The sequence below is a fragment of the Diabrotica undecimpunctata genome, chromosome 1 (assembly GCF_040954645.1).
Source record: "Diabrotica undecimpunctata isolate CICGRU chromosome 1, icDiaUnde3, whole genome shotgun sequence".
Taxonomy (NCBI): Eukaryota; Metazoa; Arthropoda; class Insecta; order Coleoptera; family Chrysomelidae; genus Diabrotica; species Diabrotica undecimpunctata.
Window position 1 is genome coordinate 179514196 of NC_092803.1, and position 12328 is coordinate 179526523.

The 12328-nt window shown below is 32.8% G+C and overlaps 1 protein-coding gene across 4 annotated transcripts in view; it reads right to left on the reverse strand.

The window, feature by feature from the left end:
* The window catches only part of Glut1 (Glucose transporter 1), a 481871-nt gene that overhangs the window by 244590 nt on the left and 224953 nt on the right, over positions 1-12328 (reverse strand). The gene's annotated exons all lie outside the window — the stretch shown is intronic.

Here is a 12328-nt window from a genome sequence, read left to right on the forward strand (position 1 = left end):
CTTCTAAATCCAGCTTGTTTAATCGGTACAGCATCCTCAATGGTGTTACATATTCGGTTATATAAAAGTCGTTTATATAACCTAGTAATTTATAACAGCAACTGAGTAAGGCAATAGGCCGGTAACTTTCAGGCAGCTTGTTGTCTTTGCCAGGCTTCTGGATTGCGATAATTTTTGTTCTTTTGAATTCTGGAGGTAGCACAGCTGTATTCACAATGTCGCTAAAAAATTTTTTGAGCCACTGTCGTGTTTTTGTACCAATGTGGACTACAAACTCAGGATACATTCCATCGAAGCCTGCTGCTTTTCCTGTTTTAGTTTGGTTGAGCGCTTCGTTTATTTCATCCAATGAGAAGGCACGTGAGTATTCTGATGTTGCGGGAGTATTTGCTTTAAGTTGTTTAAGAGCTCTTTTTACGGTAGATGTATGAGTTTTATCAGATGGAGCTCGGAAGTTCTCAATTATTCTATTGGCTATTTTATTTGGCTCAATTGTTGATTTGTTTAAGTGTTGCGCTCTGCTAGCTTCGCCCAGTTTGCGGATCAGTCCCATGCCTTTCGACTGAAACGTGAGAAATCAATATGTTCTACGGTAGACTTCCATTTATTAAGTTTTGTTGAGTCCAGTGACTTCAGTAAGTTGTCACCAATTTCGGGATCTTCTGATTTCAAAAATTCGTCATATAGTTTTTGGCTTTCTTCCGTCCAACCTTAATCCCTGAGAGGTTACAACCAACTGTTGACAGAAAGAAGTAAAAATTGTTTTAAAATGACAAGACCTTTAAGATAAGTGATAGGTAGTTCTTCAAAAAATAATCACATAATACATGTTCATTAAGGGTGTTATTTAGAATCAAATTTATATTCAACATACAACTTCTTATACACATTAAGCTTTGCAGATGACCAAGTGGTAACGGCTCAAGATGAAGAAGATCTGTGCCATATGCTCCGAAAATTAGAAAAGGAATACACAAAAAATGGACGGGAAATAAATCTAGAAAAGACCGAATATTTAACAACAGAGCAAGAACCAGTGAGAAACTTGGAAATTAACGATAATATTGAAATTAACGACACTGACAAATTCAAATATTTAGTATTCATACTCTCAAAAAATGGAACCACCGAGCAAGAGATAACCAGCAGATTAGCACAGACAAGAACATGTATTAAACAAATAAACGGGGTACTGTGGGATAGACAGATTACCAGAAATACAAAGAAGAGAATTTATAACACCTTGGTACGCAGTATAATGACCTATGGAGCAGAGAATTGGGTAATAAATAAACGAAACAGGTCCAAAATCACAGCAACTGAAATGGAGTTCATGAAAAGAAGCTGCAAAGGAAAGAGTGACAAAAATGGATCGCATTAGAAATGAGAAGATAAAACGAAGAATGGCAGTAGAACAAGACATACTCAGCTACATCGAAGAAAAACGTTTAATTTGGTATGGGCATGTGAGAAAAACAGATCATACAAGGTGGATAGCAAAGATTTCGGATTGGAGCCCAATAGGAAGGAGGAAAAGTGGTAGACCCCGAAGATCATGGAGAAATGAAGTGGACGAGGCCATGGAAAGACGAGACCTTAGAGATGGAGAATGGCAGAACAGAAAGGACTGGAGACGTTGGCTGAAAGAAGGAAGGCGGCGACAGCTGTAAAAATCCTTGTATAGGTAGATAGATAGATTTATATTCAAATATTATATTTAAATTTTCCTAACATAGCTAATAATACGACAATCACGCGGAACTGCTCGATCTTTCATAGGCGTAAACATGGTATAATAATCAGAAAAATGTAATCATGATTATATTGAGTTACATTCTTAGACAAGGAAAGAGAGGGGACACGTAATCGTATAGAATTGACTAAAGCCTAAATTGGCACCAACCAGCACCAAAAAAGTTGCCAGGTCATATTTTATTTCTTCAGTAGATTGAGAATATTGGGTATATATCAATAAATAGATTTTTTTTTAATTTATAATTGAACACTGACTTAATGATCAATTTTTGAACATGATTTTATCATTACATATTTTTTAGTAGATCGACATAGTGTTTCAGTAAATCAGTAAATTGAAGTTGAAATTAGTAGATCTACTGAAAAATCAGTAGACCTGTTGACCAGGCATCAAAATATGGAGGTCACATCGAAGCTGGACTCACTTTGCGAAGGTTTATTAAAGGAGTGTTACCTGTCCTCTCTCTTTCCTTATCTAAGCTTGAACTCATACCACTTGTTTTGTCTATGAACTGGATAATTGTAAATAGACGGTCAATATTAGATCTATCTACTCTGGACCCAGCGTGTTCTTCTGTTTTTTTCATCTAATTTCTTGTTTATTATTTTTCCTTAAACTATAGATATGGTGCTGTATTGGGATTCCTCGGTAGTTGTCACACATGCCCCATGATATTATAACAAGTCCTTAGCTCCCTTTTTATGTATGACTGGTATAAATGATGTTCTCTATTATTCCGGTATATTCTCTCGATTCATATATTTTTGATACATGCTGGTTTAACTGCCTATACAGTTTGTCGGTTCTGTTTTTAAATTTTGAGAACAATTTCCGAAGTGGAAATTGAAACGTTAATAAACTTATTTTAACCTTTAATTGTGGTTTATTCCCAATAAAATAGTATCTACTTTAAAATGCCATAAGAAAATAGCTTCAGAACAATGTTTTTAAATAGTTTGTTTTTTTTTAAATTTACTTGAACCTGGCCATTTTTTGCTTTTTAACATGTATCATGCTTGTTTTACTTCTTTGTTGCCAATCCTAAGTGAATATTCCATCGTATTTACTAGAACATAAACGTATGTTTGTGATGTTTGTAGATATTCTGTTCTTTCTCCATTCAATATTTTTCAAAGTATGCTTTCCATTTAAGTAGACAAATATGATCCATCAGAGTGTTCTCCGAATTGACCTACTGGAATTGATGCTGAAGATAATTATAATATGTTAAAAGCTATTATGGTTTGAGTAGATCTATATGAGAATGCCTTTATGTTTGCATAACGAGGCAAGTAGTGTGTTATGTGACAGAACAATTTCAATGAAACTGAAAAGAAAATTCTATAAGCCTATCATATGACTAGCTGTGATACAGTGAATTGAGCCTATGGTATTTAAAAAGGAAGAATACCGTGTGTACGTTGCAGAAGTGAATAGATAAGTGGAAATACAAAAAATAATAGAATTAATAATAAATATATTAAAAAAGATCTAGGTGTAACTCTAATTGATAACAAGATGAAGGAGCAAATGTTAATTTGTCATTGTTAACTCCAAAATGATAAATACACAAAACAAAGAATCACTGAACGTTAAGTCTTTGAAAGAAGTAATAGAGAGACCAAAGAATACCCTGTGAGACACATTTAGGCAAGACAAGCCTTTGCAGAACTTAAGATCAGTTTAACATGATATACCAAATTATGAAGAAGTGTAGCTAACTAGGAAGCTAAACCTACATACAGATATCATGATAATACATTATACTCATGATATGAAAGAGAAACTCATTATGATACATGATTTAATATTAAGCTACAAAAACCTTAAATTTAGCGTTTGTAGAAATAATATTACAAACAGGTCAACAATTTGATATAATAGGAGACCGACCCTGGCAAGGTATGGTTAAGTTGTACTGATATTGTACTCCTAGTTTTTAATAAAAACAAGTGGTTTTATTAAATAGTTTTTTAAAATTAAAGTGTTTATCTACTAGATACTACTACGTAAGTCATCTATACGTAATTATTATTTTATTATTGTGAAAAGAAAACGTCAAATAATAAATATACACTACTGTTATCTGCTATAAGTAGCTTATAGTAGCATGCTGCTGGTTTGTCACTTACCAGAGTCGAAGTAAGGCCTTCGCCGCCGCAGCTTAAGATGACTTCACACAATGTAAACACAACTTCCGATCTAACCAGTCCAGTAAATCAAAGTTCGAATATCACAAACAGTTATGCATCAGCCGCTTCACATTCTTTTCCGAGTAAGACCCAAGCAATTGTATTTAGTTGTATCGATAATGCTAAACTGCAGGATTATCTCATTCCTTTGGGCACAATCATTAACTTAAAAAATATTATTTTTTCATCTAGATTATCTCATAATAGAATCTGCATGTATTTGGCAAACAAAACCGTAGTAGATAACTTCATGACACAACATGGTTCTATAGAAGTACTCGGCGAAGTTGTAACGGCACGAAGACTTGTCTCTCCAGCAGAAAGACTAGTCTTGTCTGGAGTCTGCCCGTCAATTCCTCATCAAGTATTAGTTGAAGAATTACAGAATATCGGTTTAAAGCTTATTTCCCCAATAACATTTCTAAAAATTAGCTTAACTCTTCCCGAATATAGTCACATATTGAGCTTTCGGAGGCAAGTTTATATAAGCCCTATAACATCACCAATTCCAGATTCTATTCTAATAAATTTCGACGAAACACCTTACCGCATATTTTTGTCACAAGGTACACTCACCTGTTTTATTTGCAAAAATACAGGTCACATATCATCCCAATGCAACAATGAAACAACCATTTCAACCAATCTTACAAATAAAACTTTAAGCTCGACTTCTGTCACGACCAATGAGTTTGCTCCAGTACTTCCAAATGTAATAAAACCACAGCATCTAAGTGAAAACTCTAATAGCAATTGCGAAAACGCAAGTTCTTCCATAAAATGTAGCATTGGTGAGATCGACACGCCTCCTTCAGACTCAGTAATTTCATTAGAAAATCTGTTTGCAAAACCCAAACCCTCTAAACCATCGCTCATCTAAAGTCCCATCTTCACGCAAAACTCTTGAAAATTTCATTAATAATCATACCCCACCATTCGTTTTAAATTACCACCAATTGTCCTTACTGATTGGTAACGTCCAAGGCTCCCCCGACACTATTAGAGTCGTTAAAGAATTTACAACTACTGATATGACTGGTTTACTCCACCTTTTATAAAGCAGCTATCAATATAGTTTACAAAACTTCAAAAGAAACTATACAATCATTTAGAGAAAGAAATTTCTGACTTAGATAGTGTAGTTCTACTCTTCTGTAGACAATTGTTCAGTATCATCTAACTCCGAATCTGTTAAGATTCAACTCGATACTTCAATGAAACATTGATGGATTTTTCCATCGTCTCCCTATGCTACAGCTTCTTTTATCTGAATATTCTCCAGATATTATTTGTCTACAGGAGACAAACTTAAAGACCAATCAGTTGTACAATTCAAAATCCAAAGACGGAGTGGGTGCATCAATCGTTTCTTCAGAAACAATCTTCTCTTCCGTTTACTTCCAGCATGTAGCACATATTCAGATTAACTCTACGCCATATACCGTGCTGTGAAACTTCTTAATGAGCTTAAACTCACAAAAGCCCTGATTATAACAGATTCCCTTAGCTCTCTAAACTTGTTAAAACACATTTTTTCCAAAACATCCTTTTGAAAAGATGCTTAATACCAGCTTTCCCAAGCTCATGAACATGGAAGAAGCGTCCAATTTTTATGAGTTCCCTCACACGTCGGAATAACAGGAAATGAAGAAGCTGACAGGACTGCACGAGAGGCAATTTTAAGTGATTTGTCGGAGCCGATAGACAAGTGTGTTTCCAGTGACTTACAAGCTTATTTTAAAAATAAAGTGTTGTGTTTGTGGCGAAATAAGTGGTATCAAACTAATTCCAATCTAAATAAAATCAAAAATAGTGTGTCTCAGTGGTTTCCATCGTCGCGCAATAGACGAGAACAAATTGCGGTTGTGCGTTTACGTCTAGGACATACCAGATTAACGCACTCCTACTTTTTCACAAAAAAAAATCCACCTATATGTGATCAGTGTAACGACCGATTAACAGTCGAAAACTTTTTTAACAATTTGTAGTAAATATGACCCAGAAATACATCGCTACAAGATCCCAAACGCTCTACCACAGGCTCTAGGTCAAAACTGTTCATGTGACAATATAGTGAATTATTTCAGATCCATAAACATTTTGTACAATCTGTAGGTGTTTAACTTTGTTATTTATATTTTATTCCGTCGCTAATAACCTTTTGGTGGATGCGACATCTTTTTTTTCTAATAATAAAAAAAAAAAATTGATATAATAATATTAGTGGGCTGATATTTTTTATTCAATGCTGTTCATTTTGACAAATACTATATTTGACCTAACAATTTGAATTTATTGACATAAGAAATATTTTAAAAACCCCATATTTAATCAAAGTTTTCTGTTCAAATTCCTAAACAAAATAAAACCAGCCGACAACTGGTTATCCGACTAACACGAAACTTTTGTCGCTTCTTCATAATTGGTAATACTTCATTTGTGATTCTTTTTTCACCTTTTTCTTTTTTGATTTAACTTTTTTTTATTATAGTGTGATAATATGTTTTCATTCCATTTCCACATTTTCTACTTCCTTTTTGGTAGTTCTATGTAGTTTTGGGACATCAATTACATATTAATTATTTTGGGTTGATTGTTATACTTGCAGCAAAAATATTATGGCCAAAGAAAATATCTGCTAGTGGATATGGTTTTATTAGGTGATCAAATTTCTAAACCTTTGGTTTATGTTGACAAAATCGGTTTGGTTCCTGACGATTTTTTCTCTAGTATCTCCAGAAGCTTTTCTTGAGCTTCTGGAGATACTACCGATACAAATAAGTTTTCTACATCCACATTCAGGTGAAGTGGTTAAGAAGTTCATTTAAATATTGATACAAAATCTTGATCTAAAACAACAAAAAAACGTGACAATTATTGATAAAATTTCTACATTTTGCATTCTTCTTATTCTTAGGTATCCTGTCTGTACGGAGCATTGGAGCATCAGCACAATGGAAATAATTCTACTGACTTTGTTTAAAACTAATAGTGCCAATTAGAAAATTCTTTTTGCCTACTGTCAATTTTTCGCCTTCGTATCTCATAATATGCCCAAGCTCTTTCAGATTTTAACGTTTCTTTAAAAACAAGCAGTTCGGGTTTACTACTCAATCTTTTGAGAACTTTTTCATTTGTAATCCGATCAGAGTACAACATTTTGAGAATTGTTCTGTACGTTCACATAACATATGCTGGTATTCTCTTTTTTATAACATTTACATCTCAACACTGTACAACAAAATAACAAACATTAGACCAGGAACGTCTTTTAAATAATAACCGTAGGTCTTTGGTATACTTCTTCTTCTTCTCGTGCCACTCCTAGCGGAGATTGGAAATCATCATGGCCACTGCGACTTTGTTAGCAGCGCGCCTAAAAAGTTCAATCGAACTACACCCGAACCATTCACGTAGATTACGAAGCCACGATATTTTTCTTCTTCCCACACTTCTTTTGCCCTTAATTTTGTCCTGCATGATATTTCTTAAAAGTTCGTACTTTTCACCTCTCACAATGTGCCCCAAGTATTCCATCTTTCTAGTTTTTATCTCACTTTGGTATACAGAAGGGGTCAAAAGCAAAACCGCCTAAGTAGCAAAATACACATTTTGAGAAATAAAGCATCAAAGTTTATCGTCCTTTAAAAATTCTGGATGTTCAAAATTAAAAATTTTAAAGAACTAAACAATTCAAAATAGGTATATAATTTTAAAGATACTTCTGGTGAGAATTTTTTTTATTTTTTTGCCTCTTTCGACAAAAAAATGCACTTAGGTTGTTTTACCTTTAAGCAAAAATGGCTTTATAATACACAAAAAGAACTAAACAAAAGCTTAATTTTCAATTAATATTTGTTTTTTCTTAAAAAAAAAAAATACGAAAATGTTACTCTTTTAGAACACTAGAGTTACTCATAATCTGAGAAAAAGCTGTGTAGTCGTCTTGTTCGTCGTTGGCATCTTCTTTGAAAGACTTAACAGCAGTGCTTCCTTTTTTTCTTGTTTTTTTGCTGCTTTGACTCATGCGGCAAATCATTATAAAATTGATGGTAAATGGGGTGTATGAACTTCTAGCAGCTGTTGTAAATTTTTCCATTTTTGATGCTTAACTTGTCTCGTACTCCTTTTTTTCGTCTTCAGTTGATGATGAGATTAAGTTTACCAATCTATCGCATTTATTACAAGTGTATGAATGAGGATGGTGAAATTTTAAATTTTATTGAAAATATGACGGTGATATAATTCCTCAACTTGGGGTTCATCGTTATCAGTGCAATTATTATCTTTGTAGAGACAATACATTTTACGAATGTTTAAATCGGATGAAAGGTATTTCATATTTGGATATTGATTATAAGAGTAATGACTCATATAACGTGGAAATCATCCGATATGTTCAATTACTCTTTTTCTTGCGTTCTCTGATACTTTGTTGGTTGGGACATATTTATCAGGCTCCACAAAATTGTCTTTGTCAACTTTTTTACACATAACCTTAAAGCGACTATCGCTGATATCAACAGTTTTTAGGAAAAACTCTGCATGCAGAGCGGTCAAGAAGTTTAATTTCTGTACTGTTATTCTTTTTGCTATTAGCCAGTTTTTTTTAGGTTCAGTTTTTCTGATGTATGAAGCTAAAATAGCTGTTTGCAGGTTGGTAAACTGTACAACTTAGAGAAGAGTTGTTGTCTCGTTAAATATTCCACATTGGTACCTACACGTATGCACATGCTCCTGAACACATTTCGTTCTCTTCATTTTTCTCTGCTTTCATATTCCTTTCCAGCGAACCTCTTATTTGTGATTTTATTCCTCTTCCATGCATGTATGTTACGCTTCCTTTTTCGGGTAGTTTTAGGAGTTACTGAAAAGAAGAAATATGTTAATTCCTTAAGTTGAACTTAACTTCGAAATTTCTTCTTCTTCTTTAGGTGCCATCTCTGCTACGGAGGTTGGCAATCATCATAGCTGTTTTAATTTTTGAGGCAGTAGCTCTAAATAGTTGTTTTGAGCTGCATTCAAACCATTTTCTTAGGTTCTTGAGCCATGAAATTCGTCTTCTTCTGATGCTTCTTCTGCCATCTATCTTTCCTTGCATTATGAGTCGCAGGATGCCATACTTCTCGCCCCTCATCACATGTCCGAGATACTGCTGCCTGGAAAATCAATCACCGGTTTTTAATTGATTTAATTATCTACTACTGTGTTATCTACAGTTACAGTAAAAGGAATAGTGCAATGCTCAGTTCAAGAGTCTTTCCTTAAAAAACCTATTGAAATTATATAAGTATTTTATTATTTTGTAAAAAATGGCAGGAACATGTGGCAAATGTTTCAAGAACTGTGTTTTTAAAGAACCTCATAAAGGTACAGGGGAAGTTTTTGGTTACCCTTGTGACATTTGCGATAAGGTGTCTACTTCTGACCACCCGAATTATGCCATATTTGTGTGGTGACTGCATGCCAAGAATCAAAAAGACAGTTACACTAAACAACCGTGTAAAAGCATTAGAAGATACACTAAATGTGTTCTCAAAATACAACATTAGTAAATTAAACAAATTTTGTTTTTTGTTACTTAGTGAAAAATTCTTCTAATAATTTAATTTTATCTGACTCATCTATATTGACAATTCAGACATACCTTATACATTTTAAAGTAGACGACTTTAAAATGATATTGCCAATATTGTTGAGTTGCGTTCCTGGGACGACTTTACTTATAAGATAGTTCATTCGATTACATGAAATCAACTTTAACTTGAGAATATCCGTCAGAAAAGATCATAACATGTAATTCGTCTTTAAAAAGACAAATACATGCCATGATGATAGTAAAATTCTCCTGTAAGTGATTCCATAGTAAATTATGAGGGAAAAACCAGGAAAAAACCTCATAATACTATCCCGACATGGTCAGTATTTGATCGTGCATTTAGTTTATCTTCAATAAACACCAAATTCCGATTTTATATGTTTGTTATTTAAAAAACATAAATTATGTATTCTCTATATGTTATTGACTTACCAATACTGGTATTTTTCTTTTAATAACTCCGTCTTTCAATATGGGTAACCAGATCCTACTACATTCTGCCGAGGAATTCGCGACACAATTGGTCTCATTTAGCATAATTAGAGCCGCTTCTTTGATTTTTCTCTTTTTACCATCCGTTTCTTTTAGGACTATATTTGAATCATTCCATTGAACCCTATGTTCATTATTCCATGCGTGTTTACAGATTTGAGATCTATCAAATTCTCTATTTTTAATATAGGATTGATGTTCACTTATTCTAACATTTAATGATCTTGATGTTTCACCTAAATAAAACTGATCGCATTCACAAGGTATTTTATAAATGCAATTATTTGTCCTTTCTTGTTCATTGTTAGGTTTGGTTTTGGACAAATTAGATCTCAACGTGTTTGTTGTTTTGAATGCTGTTGAAATGTTGAATTTATTTCCTATCCTTTTAAGCTTTTCAGATAATCCTTTTATGTATGGTATTGTTATTTTCCTCGTATTATTCTTTGCATATGCTGTAGGATCTCGTTCTAAGTTGTTTTGTTCTATTTGATCAATTGTTGAAAATTCCTTATTTATAAACGATAAAGGATAATCATTTTTTAATAAAACAGATGTTAACAAATGTTTTTCCTCCAAGAACGAATTTTCGTTAGAACAAGGAATTTTGGCTCTATCGTATAAGAATTTAATAATTCCCTTTTTAATATTAATATTGTGATTTGATTTGAAATTTAAATATCTGTTGGTGTGTGTTGGTTTTCTATACACCTGAGTTTCGTATCCAGTATCGTTCTTAGAGATTAAAACATCCAGAAAAGGTGATGTGTTATTATATTCCTTTTCCATGGTAAATGTTATTGTCTCTTCTTTATCGTTTATATCATTTAGGAATGTGTCCAACAACTCTGATCCATGATATGTAGATGGTATATTCTCAATATGGCCTTATGGACAGGAGTTGTTCGACACATTCCTAAATGATATAAAAGATAAAGAAGAGACAATAACATTTGCCATGGAAAAGGAATATAATAACATATTACCTTTTCTGGATGTTTTAATCTCTAAGAACGATACTGTTTTATTAAAAAATGATTATCCTTTATCGTTTATAAATAAAGAATTTTCAACAATCGATCGAATAGAACAAAACAACTTAGAACGAGATCCTACAGCATATGCAAGAAATAATACATGGAAAATAACAATACCATACATAAAAGGATTATCGGAAAAGCTTAAAAGGATAGGAAATAAATTCAACATTTTAACAACATTCAAAACAACAAACACGTTGAGATCTATTTTGTCCAAAACCAAAACTAACAATGAACAAGAAAGGACAAAGAATTGCATTTATAAAATACCTTGTAAATGCGATCAGTTTTATTTAGGTGAAACACCAAGACCATTAATTGTTAGAATAAGTGAACATCAATCCTGTATTAAAAATAGAGAATTTGATAGATCTCAAATCTGTAAACATGCATGGGATAATGAACATAGGATTCAATGGAATGATTCAAATATAGTCCTAAAAGAAACGGATGGTAAAAAGAGAAAAATCAAAGAAGCGGCTCTAATTATGCTAAATGAGACCATTTGTGTCGCGAATTCCTCGGCAGAATGTAGTAGGATCTGGTTACCCATATTGAAAGATGAAGTTATTAGAAGGAAAATACCAGTATTGGTAAGTCAGTAACATATAGAGAATACATCATTTATGTTTTTTATATATAAACAGATAAAATCGGAATTTGGTGTTTATTGAAGATAAACTAAATGCACGATCAAATACTTACCATGTCGGGATAGTATTATGAGGTTTTTTTCTGGGTTTTCCCTCATAATTTACTATGGAATCACTAACAGGAGAATTTTACTATCATCATGGCATGTATTTGCCTTTTTAAAGACGAATTACATGTTATGATCTTTTTTGATGGATATTCTCAAGTTAAAGTTGATTTCATGTAATCGAATGAACTAGATTTTAAGTAAAGTCATCCCAGGAACGCAACTCAACAATATTGGCAATATCATTTTAAAGTCGTCTACTTTAAAATGTATAAGGTATGTCTGAATTGTCAATATAGATGAGTCAGATAAAATTAAATTATTAGAAGAATTTTTCACTAGGAAACAAAAAAAAAATTTGTTTAATTTACTAATGTTTGTATTTTGAGAACGATTTCCGAAGTGGAAATTGAAACGTCAATAAACGTATTTTAACCTTTAATTGTGGCTTATTCCCATTTAAATAGTAATTAATTTATACATTTACTTTAAAGAACGATTATTTTTGTTTCTAATCAAAAATAATTATTGAAGCTCTCGACAGGCATG